This window comes from Meles meles, chromosome 2, assembly GCF_922984935.1.
Source record: "Meles meles chromosome 2, mMelMel3.1 paternal haplotype, whole genome shotgun sequence".
NCBI lineage: Eukaryota > Metazoa > Chordata > Mammalia > Carnivora > Mustelidae > Meles > Meles meles.
The window spans coordinates 90,230,719-90,249,731 of record NC_060067.1 but is presented as its reverse complement, the minus strand read 5'-3'; the positions used below and the strand labels follow the sequence as shown (position 1 = coordinate 90,249,731).

At 38.4% G+C, this 19,013-nt stretch overlaps 1 pseudogene; it reads right to left on the bottom strand.

The window, feature by feature from the left end:
• Window positions 1-16,516: 16,516 nt before the first annotated feature.
• LOC123936864 lies at window positions 16,517-18,691 on the bottom strand (annotated as a pseudogene).
• Window positions 18,692-19,013: the final 322 nt, after the last annotated feature.

Below are 19,013 nucleotides of genomic sequence, written 5' to 3'. Positions count from 1 at the left end.
TGAATAAACTAAAGGTAAAAGCAACAGCACAGGTAAATCTTCAAGATATGCTGCATGCAAATCCCAAAAAAGAAATAGTATGACTCCACTTTTCTTTTTAAACAGATATTACTACTTAGAGCTTTTTTAAATTCTCAGAAAAACTGAACAGAAAATAGATAGATTTCCCAAATATTTTCTAACCCCTACAAGCATGGCTTCCCCCATTATCAAGATCCTGCACCACAGTGGGACAGTTGTTAAAAATCAGTGACCCCGAATAATAAATTACCACCCAAAGTCCATACTGTACATTAGAGCTCACTCTCAACATTGTATATTTATGGGTTTGACAAATGTATACTGACATGTATTTACCTTTACAGTATCATACAGAACAGTTTGCACTAAAAATCTCCTGCACTCTGCCTATCCAACCCTTCCTCCTACCTAATCCCTGGCAACACTGATCATTTTACTCTCTCCAGAGTTTTGCTTTTTCCCGAACATCACATAGTTGGAATCATACAATATGTAGAGTTTAAGATTGGCTTCTTTCAGTTAGTATTATGCACTTAAGATTTCTTAATTTTTTTCATGGTTTGATAGCTCATTTCTTTTTAGCAATGCATAATATCCCATTGTCTGTATCATAATTTATTCATTCACCTACTGAAGGACATGTTTGTTGCTCCTAAGTTTTGGGGATAATGGAAAGAACTGATATAAACAACATGTATAAGTGTGAACATAAGTTTTCAATTCCTTTGAGTAAATACCAAGGAGCACAATTCCTGGATCATATGGTAAGAGTAAGTTTAGTTTTGTAAGGAACTGCCAAACTGTCTTCCAAAGTGGCTATAAAACTTTGCATTCCCACCAGCAGTGAATGAGAGTTTCTGTTACTCCTCATCCTGACTAACATTTACTATGAGGAATTATATGCCAATAAAATGGACAACCTAGAAGAAATAGATAAATTCCTAGAAAAATATAACCTCCCAAAACTGGGGCAGGAAGAAATAGAAAATTTGAATAGACAATTTCATTACCAGCAATGAAATCAACTTTAATCAAAAAACTCCCAATAAACCAAAGTGGCAGACCAGATGGCTTCACAGGGGAATTCTACCACACACGTAAAGAAAAGTTAATACCCAGTCTTCTCAAACTATTCCAAAAAAAAAAAAAAAAAAGAAGAAGAAGAAGGAGGAGGAGGAGGAGGAGATGTAAAAGAGGAAGGAAACCTTCTAAATTCATTCTTAAGGCCAGCATTATCCTGATAATGAAACCAAATAAAGACACGGGGGTTGGGGGTAGGGAACTACATGCCAATATCTCTGATGAACACAGAAGCAAAAATATACAACAAAATATTAACAAACCAATCTAACAGTACATTAACAAAAATCATTCACCACAATCAAGTGGGATTTATTCGTGAGTTGCAAGGGTGGTTCAATATTCACAAAGCAATCAACATGATACATCATGTCAAGAAGAGAAACAAAAAAAACCAGATGATCACTTCAACATATGGAGAAAATGCATTTGACAAAGTATAACATCCATACATGATTAAAAAAAAAAAAAACCTCCAAAAAAGTAGAGGTTTAGGGGGAAGATTTAGGAGGAACATGCCTCAACATAATAAAGGCCACATATGAAAAACTCATAGCTAACATCATACTCAATGGTGAAAAACTGAGAGCCTTTCCCCAAGATAATAATACAGTAAGGATGTCCATTCTCACAGCTTTCTTTCAACATAGTACTGGAAATCCTTGCCACAGCAATCAGAAGAGAAAAAGAAATAAAGGCATCCAAATTGGTAAGAAAGAAGTAAAACTATACCTATTTCTAGATAAAATGATACTATATATAGAAAACCCTAAATACTCCACCAAAAAATTGCTAGAACTGATAAATGTGTTCAGTAAGGTTCCAGGATACAAAAATCAATATACGGATATCTGTTGCATTTCCATACACTAATAATGAGGTAGCAGAAAGAGAAATTAAGAAAACACCATCATTTCTAATTACACAAAAAATAATAGGATAGCTAGGAATAAACATAACCAAGGAGGTGAAAGACTTGTACTTCGAAAACTATAAAACATAGATGAATGAAATTTAAGATGACACAAAAAAATGGAAAAATATTCTGTGCTCATGGATTGGGAGAATAGATATGATTAAAATGTCCATACTACCCAAAGCAATCTACAGATTTAATCTCTATCTCTATCAAATATGCCAGCAACATTTTTCATAGAAATAGAACAATTATCCTAAAATTTGTATGGAACCTCAAAAGACCATGAATAACCAAAGAAATCTTGAAAAAGAACAGAACTGGAGGTATCACAATCACTGATCAGATGATATACTACAAACATGTAACAATAAAAATATATGATACTGGTACAAAAAGTAGACATATAGATCTATAGAACAAAACGGAACCCAGAAATAAACGTGTGCTTATGTGGTCAATTAACCTTCAACAAAGGAAGCAAGAATATGCAATGCGGGGTCAGTGGTGGGGTGGGAAGTAACTTCAGCAAATGGTGGAAAAACTGGACAACAACATGCAAAATAATGAAAACCGACCACATTCTTACATTATAACTCAAACTCAACTCAACCATTCTCAAACTACACTTTCCAACTACAACTCAACCACAACTCAAACTACAACTCAAACCACATTCTTACTTTACAACTCACTTAAACAAAAAACTCAAAATGGACTAAGGATCTAAGTGTGAGACATGAAATCATAAAAATCCTAGAAAAGAACCTAGATGTCCATCAATAGATGAATGGGTAAAGAAGATGTGGTATATATATACAATGGAATACTATGCAGCCATCAAAAGAAATGAAATCTTGCCATTTGCGATGACGTGGATGGAACTAGAGGGTATTATGCTTAGCGAAATAAGTCAGTCAGAGAAAGACAATTATCATATGATCTCCCTGATATGAGGAAATTGAGAGGCAACATGGGGTGTTTGGGGGGTAGGAAAAGACTAAATGAAACAAGATGAGATTGGGAGGGAGACAAAACATAAGAGACTCTTAATCTCACAAAACAAACTGAGGGGTGCCGGGGGGAAGGGAGGGAGGCAGAGGGTGGTGGGGTTATGGACATTGGGGAAGATATGTGCTATGAAGTGTGTAAACCTGGCGATTCATAGACCCGTACCCCTAGGGCTAATAATACATTATATGTTAATAAAAAAATAAAAAATTTTTTTAAAAATCCTAGAAGAGAGTATAAGCAGTAATTTCTCTGAATCAACCACAGCAACACTTTTCTAGATAAGTTTTCTGAGGCAATGAGACAAAAGAAAAAATAAATTATTGGGACTACATCAAAATTAAAAGCTCTACATAGCAAAGAGGACATTCAATAAAACTAAAAGACAACCTACTGAACAAGAGATGATATTTGCAAATGATATATCTGATAAAGTGTTAATATCCAAAATATACAAAGAACTTACACAACTCAACACCAAATATAATAACCCAATTAAAAATGGGCAGAAGATATGAATAGACATTTTTCCAAAGAAGGCATATAGATGACCAAAGACACATAAAAAGATGCTCAGCATCAATAACCGTCATGGAAACGCAAATCAAAACTAAAATAAGCTATCACCTCACACCTATCAGAATAACTAAAATCAAAAACACAAGGAACCAGAAGTGTTGGGAGAATGTGAAGAAAAAGGGAACCCTCTTTGCACTGTTGGTGGGAATGGAAACTGGTGCAACCACTGTGGAAAAGAGTATGGAGATTCCTCAAAAAAAAATTTTTTTTATGGGGGGGGTAGGGGGATAGGAGAAGAGTAAATGAAACAAGATGGGATTGGGAGGGAGACAAACCATAAATGACTCTTAATCTCACAAAACAAACTGGGGGTTGCTGGGGGGAGGTGGGATTGGGAGAGGGGGAGCGGGCTATGGACATTGGGGAGGGGAGGCGAACCATAAGAGACTATGTACTCTGAAAAACAACCTGAGGGTTTTGAAGGGTCAGGGGTGGGAGGTTGGGGCAACCTGAGGGTTTTGAAGGGTCAGGGGTGGGAGGTTGGGGGAACAGGTGGTGGGTAATGGGGAGGGCACGTTTTGCATGGAGCACTGGGTGTTGTGCAAAAAGAATGAATACTGTTACACTGAAAAAATAAATAAAATGAAAAAAAAATTTTTTTAATTACCATATGATCCAGTAATTCCACTATTGAGTATTTACACAAAGGATACAAAAACACTAATTCAAATAGATATATGCACCCTACATTTATTGCAGAATTATTTACAATAGCCAAATTATGGAAGTAGCCCAAGTGCCCATCTAATATAACACTATATGCTGACTGTACTAGAATTAAAATAAAAAATGAAGAGTCAGGGGCGCCTGGGTGGCTCAGTGGGTTAAGCCGCTGCCTTCAGCTCGGGTCATGATCTCGGGGTCCTGGGATCGAGTCCCGCATCGGGCTCTCTGCTCGGCAGGGAGCCTGCTTCCCTCTCTCTCTCTCTCTCTCTCTTTCTGCCTGCCTCTCTGTCTATTGTGATCTCTCTCTGTCAAATAAATAAATAAAAAATCTTTAAAAAAAAAAAAAAATGAAGAGTCAGAGATCTGATTACACCCTAACATGATACTTGAGCTTGAGTTACTTGTTTAACAGACCAACCCTGAAAATGTGCTGACTCGGAGGAACAATTTGGATATTATCTGTACCTTAATCTCCACATCTTTTAAACTGCAGCAAGATGAGTTTTAAGAACACCAGGCTGGAATCAGAAGAATGTGGCAGTAAGACTTGACCTAACCCTTATCTATGTTATTTGGAACAAGTCACTGAATCTCTCTGAATTTCAATTTCCTCACCTTTAAAATATGAAAATTATTAGTTTTTGTTTTAAATACAATTAATTTCTAAGACACTCTGCTAATCATTTATCTGTGCCCTAAATCCCTTTTAATAAGATCGCACTAAAATAAGTTAGGTAAAAATATTTTGTAAACTATTAAACATTATAGAAACGAAAATAATTATGCAAACAAAGTTGAGGGTTGACACAATTTTTTCTTTACCTGGCAAGAATTCTCATGGTGCTTTGTACTAAAAAGTACATTTTAGTTAACTATTGGCTGATCTGACTAAAATGAAAATTCTGAATCAGGAAAATTTGAAGGAACATTTTTACAGGGGAGAGCATGGAATAGAAACTAGGATGAACAGTATCTAGAATCTGACTCCAATGGCTGTGTCGTTCTACATGACACAGACGTTGGCGTCAGATTCTAGATAACTTTAATGTCAAGTGACATTAAAAGAAGAGGATTAATTTTATGAAAGGGTGAAAAACATTTCACTCTATACACATGTAACACTATTTTAAGTCTGAAGATCACTTCTGAAAAGTCTTCAATTTTGAGTATTACAATAAAGAAAATGTCAAGACATTTTCCAAAGAAAGAATTTAATTATTAAATCTTCTGTTTAAAATGCTTGCAAGGATAACCCAATTTTTTAGTGTCCTAGCCATTGTTATTCCAAGTAAGATGACATTACCCTGCCCCCCCAAAAAAAGAGAGAAAAAAGAAATACCTTATAAATGTCAAAGAAATCACCTAAAAATAAATTGATATTCCTGGTTGATCTAATCCCTATCTTGAGTGGAAGGTTGGGGGAACAGGAGCAAAGACTACAATTTTGAGTTGCCTGGTATTTGGGACTTTTGCAATAAAAAGCATAAAACATTACTGGAACTTCCTTTAAGATGGGAAAATATTAAAGGAGAAAAAATGACACAGGAGGTTAAACGCCATTAATTTTAGTCCTGGGACTTGCTCTTGGCAGAGATCAAGTTATCCTCAGTAGCCATTTGTCCTCCTCTAACTGTCATGGAAATAGATGTAACCATGTGACTAAGTTTTCATCAATGCTATATGAGTAGAAAGGAGTACAACTTCCATGGTATGATCTTAAGAGAAAAGAGTATGTTCTTTTGTCCTTTTTCTTTTTCCCCTTCCCTCTGCTGGAAATGGAAATATGGTGATGAACCAACTTGGACCTATATCCTATAGATAGTGGGAGGAGCAAATTGGAAGCAAAAGAGATCTTTGCTACTTTAAAAGCAGGGCAGCCATAGCAACTTAAATCAAAAAATAAACTTGTAGATTTTTTTCTGCTGCTATAATTTATGGTCAGTGTCACAGGAGCCAAGCCCATAATTCTGGGCTATGTCTACTCACTTCTGAGATAAATAGAATAATAATAGACTATATATACTATTATATATTATATATTATAGTATACACTATATTTAAACATTGAAAAAACCATCAAGTACTATTTTGACATATAAAATTGGCCACCTACTCAAGACAAAGCAACAATCTATAATGACCTACAAAGGCAGAGCTACTTAAGACAATAACATTTAGCATACAAAGGCAAAAAGCAAATGTGATTATTCAAGTTATCCCAATTTTAAAAAAATATATTACAGAGCAAAATTTGTTTAATGATGACACTTGTTTTCAAAAAGGATGTATTACAGTGATTTGCTTACTAAATTTTTAAAAAGTGATAGCAAATACAAAAATCATCTCTGAAGCAAAGAGAAGGGTTTTAGGAAGTCAAAAAGGTAGACTGGCCCATCCAGGTGTCATTAAATAATAGCATCAATAGTGCTGTAAAATATGGAACATGGATCTGAATACAAAGTTTGAATTTCCCAATTGTCTTGCATCTGAAACACACTGAAATAAAATAATCTGTACACACATGCATGGCAGTCATTTCACAGAGAGATCTGTTCCTATTTCTGGCTAAGTCAGAATTTGGTACAAGGCAACTGGCTATAGCTATTATCACCAACGTTTTGCCAAGCCCCTTCATCAGCCATCTCAAACTCAGCCAAGCTGGCTCCATCTGCCGTATTTGCCTAACTAATGGCATTGAGATGTTGTTTCCTTAGAACAGTCTGGAGAATAACTGACAGTGGTCTAGCCTTGTTATTTTACCACCACCCACTTAAGCTCAAAGGTTTTAATCACATCATAGTCATGTGATAGAAGGTAGAGAGATTTATCCATGTAGCTGTGGATATGGCCATATTCACAATTATATACAATGTTACTACAGACACTATTGTTTATGCCTCCTGGTGAACCTGCTCATATAGCGTATACATCTAGAAATGAAAAACCTGGATCATAGAGCAGACATTTGTTCCACTTCGTTAGATAATGCCAGTTTCTTCCAAAATATTAGTTTACAATTCTATTAGCAGAATGTGACTGTTACTGTAGCCTCCAATAGTCATCCCCACTTGAGATGGTTGGACTCTTTAGCCAATTTGATAAGGATAAAATGGAAGCAGGCAATTTCATTTTATTTTGTATCCTTTGTTATTAGCAAAACTAAACATTTTTTCATATGATTATTTGTGTTTTTTCCTCTGTGAAATGTCTGTGCATGTCTCTTGCAAGGTTGTTGTTTTTTTTTAACAAATGTATATTCTGAATATCTTTTGGTGGATTTATGTGTTGTACATATGTTTTTCGACTGTAGGAATTGCTTTTTATTCTTTTTTGTTTATGGTATTTCTTTATCTATGAACTTATTTAGAGAGAGGGGATGCACGAGCAGAGGGTGGGGCAGAGGGAGAGGGAGACAAAGAATCTCAAGCAGGTTCTATGCTGAGTGTGGAACCCACTAAGATCATGACCTGAGCAGAAATCAAGAGTCAGATGCTTAATTGACGGAGCCACCCAGGTGCCCCGTTAATGGTATATTTTGATAAACAGATACTCCTAGTTTTAACACAACTAAATTTGTCAATTATTTCCTTTTTAGACTGTATTTGTGTATGTTTGTTAAGAAATTCCTCCTACCCTGAAGTACTAAAGATATTCTCCTTATGTGTCCTTCTAAAAGTTGTACCATCTTGCCTTTTATATTTTAGTTTTCTTCTGCTTGAAAGCTGTTATTGTGTATTGCAAGATGTAGAAAATCAATCGAAACTTTTTGTAGATGGGCACCTGGGTGGCTCAGTGGTTAAGTGACTGCCCTTGGCTCAGGTCATGATCCTAGAGTCCTGGGATCAAGTCCCACATCAGGCTCCCTGTACGGCAGGGAGTCTGCTTTTCCTTCTGACCTCTCTCCTCTCATGCTCTCTCTCTCTCTCATTCCCTCGTTCTCTCCCTCAAATAAATAAGTAAAATCTTTAAAAAAAAAAAAAAAGAGAGAGACCCTAACTTTAAAAAAAAAGAAACTTTTTGTAGATACAACCAATTTCCCAAATGCTATGGGTAATTTCTCCAGTGTTCTGAATATATTGAATTTCTATACATGATTAAGTCTGCTTCTGGCCTTTCTACTCCCCTGTCTTCTTTTCCCCATACCCATTCACTAGTTTATTTGTCTATCCGGTGTCTACACTACAGCATTTTAATAGCCATACTTGTACATAAAACACCATACCGGGTAAAGCAAGTAGCCCTGCCTTGGTTCTTCAGAAGTGTCTTGCTATTCTTGGACCTTTGCTATTCCACATTATATTTTAGAATTCCTACTGGGGTTAGGACTGGAATTGTACTGACTTTAAAGATCACTTTGATCTTGATATCATTGTCTTTATCATCACCAGGACAGTTTCAAGTCATCTTGAAACAGTTTCCTTGTATGTTTCCAGGTTCATGTTTACTTCTTTCTAGGTTAAGATAGAGCATTTTCTTTGTATCTCTCTAGGATGTCTCCGGAAGTCTTACACAACCCAGAATTATTCATTTCTGTGGCTTTGGAATAGTGAGAGGTTTTTGTTTTATTTTTTGTGTTGTATCTGATGTTTCTGTTAGGTGCATAACTGTAGCACAAAGAGATCATTATTATTAATCAGCATTTTATGAACAAAAACACTGAGAATCAGAAAGGAAAGGGAAATTATTATTGAACCTATGTTCTGTTCTGGACATTCAACCAGGAACACTACACATTTTCCACTTCACATATATTAACCCTTCTTAAATACTGTAGAGGGGACATTTTTGTCCTCATTTTTTAGTCTAAAAAAACTGAGGCTCATATAGCTGAGCAAATTTTCAGTAGGATCAGGAAATGGAAGAGAGGGATAGGAAAAAGAAAAGGAGTAAATGTGGGGAGAGGCAGGAGAAGATGGAGGAAGGCAAGTAAGAGAAAGAATGGGGGATCATTATAGGAAGCCAAGAGGAGCACAAGAGAAAGCAGCTCAGTTCCCCATAAACCCTGGGCCTTACTCCTCAGCACCCATCTACTTAGGGCATAAGAAACAGAAAAATTGGCTATATCTACAATGTCTCTGCAATCTCCTCTTCCCTGAGTCTTCACTATTTTTACCAAAATACATGCCTTCTTAAAACACTATTTATTTGTAAGTTTGAAATAATTTTCAAATAGAAAGTTAAAAAGAATATCACTTTTAGTAGAGAAGAACATCATTTGCAAAGAATTGTCAGCCCCCTGAAACTTGTCAGTCCCTCTAATTATAAGCAGGGCTAGCCCTCCTTGCCTTCTGCCTATGACCTCAGGTTGTCACAGAAATAACTGTGGCATCCTACCTGGACGTGACTTTTCTGGGCCCTTCCACAGGGGCTCTTTAATTTTCCCTCCATATTCTCAATCTCCCCTATTCAAGTAAGCCCCTCTGTGTTTCAAACCCAGAAGGCTCTCTTGTCTGTCAGGGAAATAATCATGTAAAACAGTTTGTGATAGCCTTAATGCCTGTCTTCTTTAAAACAACAGTTGAAAAGACTTATAGAAAAATAACAGGAAGTAAGGGAACCAAGAAATATTGCAAGTAAATTGGTCTTTCGCCATGCCCAAATCATAGCACAGCCGCAGCTGTCTACTCTCCCTTCTGCAAAAGCCTGTCTTGCTAGAGTGATAAACAGATATGAGGCAGAAGAAAGCAATAGAGAATTTTTAACATGACAGCACAAGCATTATGCTAAAAACTGAGCAGTCTTAGCAGACTTTGATAAAGCAAAAAAGGCAGACAAAGGCTCTGCCAACATAATAAAGCATTAGGGTCGTGTGCTAAGAGACCGTTTGTGTTAGCGGGAGAACAGCTTATTTCCCTTGTATGTTACCCTGAAGTTGAACCAGAAAGCTGTCTCTTTCTTTGTTCTCCCCTTCTACTTGTACTTGTCGCATCTGAAGCACCCTCATCCCAGATGCGCCAGGGAAAAACCACGATGAACTGAACAACTGACGGCTCCAACCAAAGCTTGAGAGGATAAAGAAGCAGAACTTTATGAGTGTGTGTGCATACAGGGCAGGGTGGGGCAGGTGGATGAAAACACATGCTGCTGGTCATGGTGAGGAGGAGAAAGCAGCCCCCCACCCCCATGGTGGGGATAGCTAGGAAAGAAACAAAATGGCTCAGTCATTAAGTGTCTGCCTTTGGCTCAGGCTCAGGTCATGATCCCAGTATCCTGGGATCGCCTAGCATTCCCGTGTTGCTTCTCCCTATCCCACTTCCTCTGCTTGTGTTATCTCTCATGCACTCTCTCCATCAAATAAATAAAATATTAAAAAAAAAAAAGAAACAAAGAACTGTCTCACACCCCTTCCTGCTTCTCCATGACGTGCCTGGTTATTCAATTGTGAGAGTTTTTGATAATGGACTAAATTTTTTCACCCTCCTGAACACTGAAGGCATAGCTAAGGGGTTACATAAACAAACACTTCCTTTGTAGATTACATAAGCAGGTCACCATTGTTTCATGGTGCTACAAAGAGGAAAGATTTCATCTCACAGTTTTGCTTTTATAAGATAAGGCTGGAAATAATTTTCTACTTATTTTCCCTCAATTTTTTCCTACCACTTCCAGATCAATAAAATGAATGATGATGGCTCACAAATTTCTTACAGATTACATCAGGTGACATCTTATGAATGACCTCATTCTCAAGAAGTGAACCTTCACCTTTGTGCTTCACCTGTCCACTCAATTCATGTTTGCTCATCATTCAGTCATTCATTCAATTGATAATCTGCTCTGCGTCATGCTCTGTGCTGGGGTCATGTCCAAAGTCTCTTTTTTTTTTTTTTTTTTTTTTTTGCCCTCTTTTATTTTTTTTTCCCCTTTTTATTAATTTTTTCAGCGTAACAGTATTCATTCTTTTTGCACAACACCCAGTGCTCCATGCAAAACGTGCCCTCCCCATCACCCACCACCTGTTCCCCCAACCTCCCACCCCTGACCCTTCAAAACCCTCAGGTTGTTTTTCAGAGTCCATAGTCTCTTATGGTTCGCCTTAGTTCAGTGTTTCAGAAACTGGCATAGGCTAATATTTGTTAAAATGAACTTTAGAAAAAAGGAATATAAGCTGAGTTCTGTGTGCTATTATTATTTCACTACAGGTATACTCTTACAGTCTAAACTAAAACTGATAAAAATGATTTCTATAATTTTGTAGTGTTTATTCTACATTTCATCCTTTCCCATTCCCAGCTCTCTGTTTTTGTAAATCTCATACTATTATTATTAGAGAAAAATCCTACTGATATCTCATATCACAACCAAAAAGTTTTTTAACCCTTCCCCTTTCATTCTAGAGGTCCTCACATATTCATGTGATTAAGAATGCCCTATGAGTTTTCATCTGTCTCATGAAAGCAACTCAGTAGCAACAACTAAACACATTTTGAATTTTGAAAGTTGACTCAAGAATAACAGTAGATAGTAACTCATGGAAAGAGCAAAATTAAGAGCAGCATTTCTAAGTAACTATATAGAACTTTAAAAAAAAAAACCTCTGACTAGAATAATAAGTGAATCTGTTTACATAGGGATATGGATATACTCATAGGATCAAGGCAAAAATTGATGAAACAGGCTCAGAAAAAAAAATCAGAAGCTAGACAGCTTAAGAGAGTCACAGCAGCAGGAAAGAACTGATAGTCACCTGTTAGGACAAATCAATTCCAGGTGCCCTTAGAACTTTTTGCCTCTGCTCATAATTCATGTTTGGGGTAGGGGCTGGATAGTGAGGACCATCCAACTGCTTCAGCGGAGTACCTTAAATACCATTCACCAGACACATTCCAGCATGGCACAGGCAGAGTATTCATGCCCTGCAGCTGCTATAACAAACCACCACAAATGGAGAGGGTAGCACAACATAAATCCATTCTCTCACAGTTTTGGAGGCCAAAAGTCCAACATCAGTTTCGGGCAGAGTCACTGATATCTCTACACTTCCATCTCTGCCTCCACCATCACATCACCTTCCCTTATTAAATCCCCCCTTGCCTCCTTCTTATAAGGATACATGTGACTGCATTTAGGATAACCCAGACTAAACTGCCATCTCAAGAACCTTAATTTATTCCCATGGGCAAAGTCTTTTTTTGCCATAAGGTAACAATCACAGGATCCAGAGATTAGAACCTGGATATCTTTGGAGGAACATTTTTTTAGCCTACCACAGAGGAAGAGTATGGCTGTTGCCATCAAAAGACTAGAATAACCAAAAACTGGAAACAATCAAGATGTCCTTCAATAGGACAATGGGTAAACTGTGGTACATCCTTACAATGGAATATTATCCATAGTAAAAAGAAATGAGCTCTTAAGCCACAAAATCACATTGAGGAAACATAAATGTAAATTCCTAAGGGAAATAATCCAGTCTGAAAAGTCTACATAGTATATAATTCTAACAGTTGGACATTCTAGAAAAGGTAAAACTATATAGATAATTAAATAGTCAGTGGCTGCCAGGGGCTCAGTGGGAGGAGTATGGAATTTGGAGAGATAAATTAGTTAAAGCAAAAAAGTTCTTTTTTTGATTTTTTATTAAGATTTTTTATTATTAATATATAACATATTATTTGTTTCTTGGGTACAGGTCTATGATTAATCAGTCTTACACAATACACAGTGCTCAACACAGCACAATGGTTTGTCTCACTCTCTGGTTTCTTCTTATTTCATTTTTTCCTCTCTTCCCTTATAATCCTCTGCCTTTTTTCTCAAATTCCATGTATCAGTGAGATCATATGATAATTGTCTTTTTCTGGTTGACTCATTTCACTTAGCTTAATACCTGGAAATGCATGAACAGAATATGACGTTGCATTACATAATTGACTCATTCCCACTGATGAGCCACTCTGACAGCATCTCATCAGAAGCCAGAGAAGATGGGAAGAAAGAGTTACTGAAAGCCACCAGAAAATAAATTCTTGAAAGTAGGATAATCCTATTCAGTAAAAATTGATTGAGTAAATCATTTCTAACGATTGAATTGACCTGGCACATTTGTGTTACTGAAATTTTAGCAAATGCTACTTCTAGGTCTCCAACATGCTCACTTCCTTTAAAACTATATTACATTTCCATATGCATGGGGAAACTGTTACATCAATCATTTATGTGGCCTCTGAGTTATACTTTGCCAATCAGAAAACAATATTAGTCATTAAGGAGTATTTTCAAAGGGATAATAAATTCCCCAAAACTAATCTCAAAGGGAATATTCATTCTTGACCTTCTCTATACAAAGTGTTTTATGTACTAGTGAGATCCAGCACATTTCCTCCACAGTCCAGGCCAGGTTTAAATCTGAGTGGTTACATTCGCTATTTCATTAAAATCCTGCCAATTCAAATGAAGTAGCACTTTCTCAAGGGATGAAAACAAGTACAGGGTTCCTACAGAAGATTATTTTGACATTTTATCTCCTGTGCCTGCATGTGTTATGAAGAATACATTTTCAGAATCACATACCCAAGAAACGCTATTTTCAGTTCTCTCTCTTAATTCTCTGGAGTTACTATGTGCTTCTTTTGAAGCCTGGCTCCCCCTTTGATCTGCCTCACTCATAGACAGATGCAAGAACCACTCTCCCTAATTCCACCACTTGCCCCAGAGACACAACTCATCAACCTCTTCATTATTTTGCATTTCACTCCATGTCAATCGATAGATACCTATTTCTAAAACTATCATTTCCCATTATAATTGTTCCAGTATGCCTGAGAATGTCTGAAATGCCAGGAAAAAAAATTCCTTCTACATGCTTTATAAGTAAACACCAGATTACATATTTCAAATGATATATGTCAATTGTTTATGAACACGGAGATTTTCTGGACCATCATCAACTTTGAAAGCCTGGCCACCTCAAACACAGGCAAAAATGAGAGAAGGTGCTGCTTTGCGATTCTAGACGCGGCTATGATATTGCTGGATGCCCTGACTCTGGTTCTCTCCATAGCAGTAAGTGAATAGCGGTGAACTAGAAAAAAGATACAAGTGAAAGTCGTTTTTCTTCACTCTGCATTAGTAACTATACTTAATCAGCCCAATTAGGGGAATACTGAGCTTTATTCCACAGATCGGGCTCTCTGCACTGAAAGAGAAATGCATTTCTTACTTCACTTTCTCTATTACTACAATTCTAGTGTTTGGTTTCACCCCATGCAAAGCATCTGGGGAACCAGCACTTACAGACTGATTTTCTGTAGAAGGCTCTGCTGACAATCATTCCACATTCAAAAGTATTTATTGCCTACTCCATGCCTGTTCTAGACAATAAGGATAGACCAGTAAACAAAACAGACAGGCCTATCTTTCATCCAATATGTTCTGAAATTTAGATGCTTCTTGATTCCCACATTATTGCTTCTTTCACAGTCTTCCCTAAACCTGTCCTATATCTGCACTCTGTCTCCCAGCTAAATTCCTCCCTTTCACCGTGGAAAGTTGACTGGGTTTAAACTCTTTTTAGCAGGGATTTGGAGGTTTGTAATTGACACTGTTCTAACAGAGATCCCTGACTTAAATGATCAAATTTCACTACATGGGTTAGGCCATCTTTCCCTAATTTACAGAATGGTAGTAATCCCCATGATTTAGTTTTCTCTCCATCTTCATATAGTTAGGATTAGCAATGCTTAAATTGGAATATAGATTTGGCATGAAGGAAGGGAGAATTTTACAAGATATCTAACCCTAGGGGTACCTGGGTGGCTCAGTGGGTTAAGCCTCTGCCTCCCACTCAGGTCATGATCTCAGGGTCCTGGGGTTAAGCCCCACATTGGACTCTTTGCTCAGCAGGGAGCCTGCTTCCCCCCCTCTCTCTCTGCCTGGTTCTCTGCCAACTTGTCATCTCTGTCTGTCAAATACATAAATAAAATCTTTAAAAAAAAAAAGATATCTAATCCTTGCTATTTTTGCCATCAACAATACTGCCACGTATTGTAACACACAATTTCTCTCATTCGTTAAGACTTAGGACATTCTGATTTACATTTTTTTTAAAGATTTTTTTTTATTTGACAGACAGAGATCACAAGTAGGCAGAGAGACAGGCAGAGAGAGAGGGAAACAGGCTCCCCGATGAGCAGAGAGCCCGATGTGGGGCTCGATCCCAGGACCCTGAGATCATGACCTGAGCCGAAGGTAGAGGCCCAACCCTCTGAGCCACCCAGGTGCCCCATTCTGATTTACATTTTCATGTAAAAGGTAACACACAGCTTTGAAGAGGGACTACTGTTAAAATCAAACTACCAATAGTTTGGTACCACTTTAAACTGACAAAAAAACGAACAAAACAAAACAAAGAACAAAAACAAAACAAACGAGGGGCGCCTGGGTGGCTCAGTGGGTTAAGCTTCTGCCTTCAGCTCAGGTCATGATCCTGGGGTCCTGGGGTCAAGCCCCATATTGGGCTTCCTGCTCGGAGGGAAGCCTGCTTCTCCCTCTCCTATTCCCCCTGCTTGTATTCCCTCTCTCGCTGTGTGCCTCTCTGTCAAATAAATAAATAAAATCTTTAAAACAAACAAACAAACAAACGAAAACAGCCCAATTGTCCATCTGCCTTAGATACATGAATAAATTGTGGATTTATACAATAGAATACCATACAGCAATGAGAATGAACAACTACAATCATACTCCACAATATGGATCAATTTTACACACAGAATGTTGAGCAACAGAAGTCAGAGCCAAAAAGAGTATTGCAACTATTCCCTTTACATAAAGTTCAAATATTGACAGAACTCATCTGCAGTATTAGAAGATAGAACAGTGACTTACCCATGGTGGGGGCAGGGGCATAACTACAAAGGTATGAGGGAAGTTTCAGGGCTGCTGATTAGATTCTGCTTCTTGACCTGAGAGCTGGTTACACAGATGCGTTCTTTTCCTGAAAAATCATTGATATCTACACTTAAAACACGTATTTTCCCACATACATTTTATATTTCAATAAAATTTATAAAAATAAAACCATCATTTTAAAGAACCTAAACAAATTCTCTAATCTACGGTGATATAATGATCAGTCATAAGTGAGAAACAACAGATGCTACTTTAACGATCTCTCACAACATGACCCAAATACCAGAGGACATCTGCCACAGTGAAAATTCTTTTCCCTTTCAAGTCAACAAGGAAGTTATTTTTAAAAGCACTTGGGAAGTTCCTCCTCTACCCCTCAGGTGGGAAGGCTCAGAGAAGGGAGGCATCTCTACAGCCACCCTCTTGGCCCTAATGGAATTCGTAAAGGTTGGAGACCTCGTAGAATTGGGCAAAGGATGTGGCTACCAACAGGACAGAGAAAATCTGATGAGACTGGAATCCTAGGTCTAATTTTCCAGGACAGAATATGGTCAGGAATTCAAGCAGCATAAAGGCCAGCACCGGTGATGTACATCACAGCCATGAGGAAGAACCAGCCCATCTGGCCCACTGTGGTGGCTTTGACAAAGCCCTCAGCGACAGTGAAGTGCATGGTGGGCTCAACACTGCTCAAGCCAAGTTCCAGGAACACTCCTGCCCTTGTCTGCCGTGCCGAGGAGCGGCAAACAAGTCCCACTGTGCTACAGTGATGGCAGAAACGTCCAGGACACAGACGATGGAGAAGTGGATGAGCCACGGCTGTGGGGAGCAGGAGAAGGAGTCATAGAGCCAGGAGACAAAGCTCCCCATCATCAGCAGAGCGATCCCTGAATAATACAGTTTGGGAAAAAAAAAAGTCAGAGAGGCTTCTTCTGAATGACAACAGATGGTGTGAAAGAGCTAGAAGCTGAAGCAGAGCACTGCACCCAAAAACAACATCCCCAAAATCACCTTTTCCTGTAGAGGGGCCTTGAAGTACACACTTGATCTGAGCATGGTCAAGATTCCCAAAAAGAGAAAGCACAAAACCAAGCAGATGGAGCCAGATAATGCCAGTTTGTGGATAGATGTGGAAAATGGTCTTGAAGCAAGCCCAGAAGGAGGGCCTCGGTGGTGTAGGGTCATGTAGCACGTAGTCATTGTCCTTCAGCCAGTCAGGGAATATGTGTCATATGGGGTGACCCTCAGCGTCCCTCCCAGAGCTTCTACACAAACTCCTCCAACTTCCCATGGCATGGTGGGCTTGCAGGGGAAGTACCAGTACCCGCCCATCCATTCCTCTTCCTGGGACAGGGGGCATGCTTGCTCTTCTTCAGCGGCCATGGGCGGGTTCTGCTGGGGGCCGCAGTCCCCTAGGCCACATCCCTCAGCCCTGGAGGCGGCCTGCAGCTGAACAGCCACAGATCTTTATCGCCTTCCCCTGCAGCAGTGAAATTAAACCTTACCTAATGACTGACAATCAGTGACTATGAAGAAAGTCATATACCAAAGCCTTTACAGTAATAGTCAAGAAAACAGTAAAGTTGGATGGTGTGAAAATCAATGTAAAAGTGGAAGCAATTTTCTCTGCATTTTTATATTTGAGAACCAATTTTAAAATTTATAGATTAACCATTTAAGTAACTGTATGTATTATAACGGCATTGACCATCAGACTCAGATTATCTATCACACATTGCCTATTCATTCTAACATTAAAATTAAATTTGAAGAATGACAGTTTGGGTACGTAATATTATGAATGAAAAGTTAATCAAATTCTAAAGCTAAAATTAAAAAAGGCTTTCAGAACATTGCTAGGTACAAAAAGAAGGGACTAGAAGAACAGAGTGAGAGAAGAGATGAGACTAAAGCAGAAGATACGAGGATTCTAGCCCTGTGAGAGCCTGTGGTCACCTCAGCTCTTGCCTCATTTCTCCTTCCAACAAGGGCACTTTATGTTCCAAATCTGCCTCAGCAATTTCATTTTCCCGAACTCATTATGCTCTTTGATGTCAAGTGGCTCCTCTTCGTTGCATGTATCCCTCACTCCCAGCTACCTGACAAACATTCACTCTAAATTCTGACTCCACATGGCCGCCTGAAGCTTTTTCCAAACCCCCCACATTTCCTCTCTTACTTTGCTGGAATGCACAACTCTTCCTTCCATGCCCACACACTACTCTTCCCCACATTGTCACAGCCCCTTTATATACCTATACACCTATTTTTTTTTAAGATTTTATTTATTTGACAGAGATAGGCAGAGAGGCAGGCAGAGAGAGAGAGGAAGGGAAGCAGGCTCCCCGCTGAGTGGAGAGCCCGATGCAGGGCTCAATGCTAGGACCCTGAGAATCACGACCCGAGCCGAAGGCAGAGGCTTTAACCCACTGAGCCACCCAGGCGCCCCCCTATACACTTATTTTTATACTTGTTTTGTCTCCAGGTCATTCGAGTGTTAGAGTAATAGCTTGCAGGCACCTCAGACTCAACTTTGCAGCCATGACCATGGAACACAGTGTCCATGCCGGTTAGTACATCCCAGACACAGTGTTCAGTGAAGATTTCTTGAATTCATGAACAGGTTACCAGAATACTGTTCAACTGAAAAATCTAACATGCTCAAATTACATCTACTATGCCAGAGAACATGAATTTAGTAAGATTTAGAGCAAAGTTTTAAAAGACTGGGTTTTTAAGACCTCATTCCAGTGGTGAGTGTCAAGGAGTTCTTTCTACCACACAACCATCAATTAAGGATGGTAAGTAAAAGGGGGTTGAATCTTCACAAGCAAACAATTTAATAGCATTGAAATGTATAGCTTAAGAGAATTGAAACACATCATAG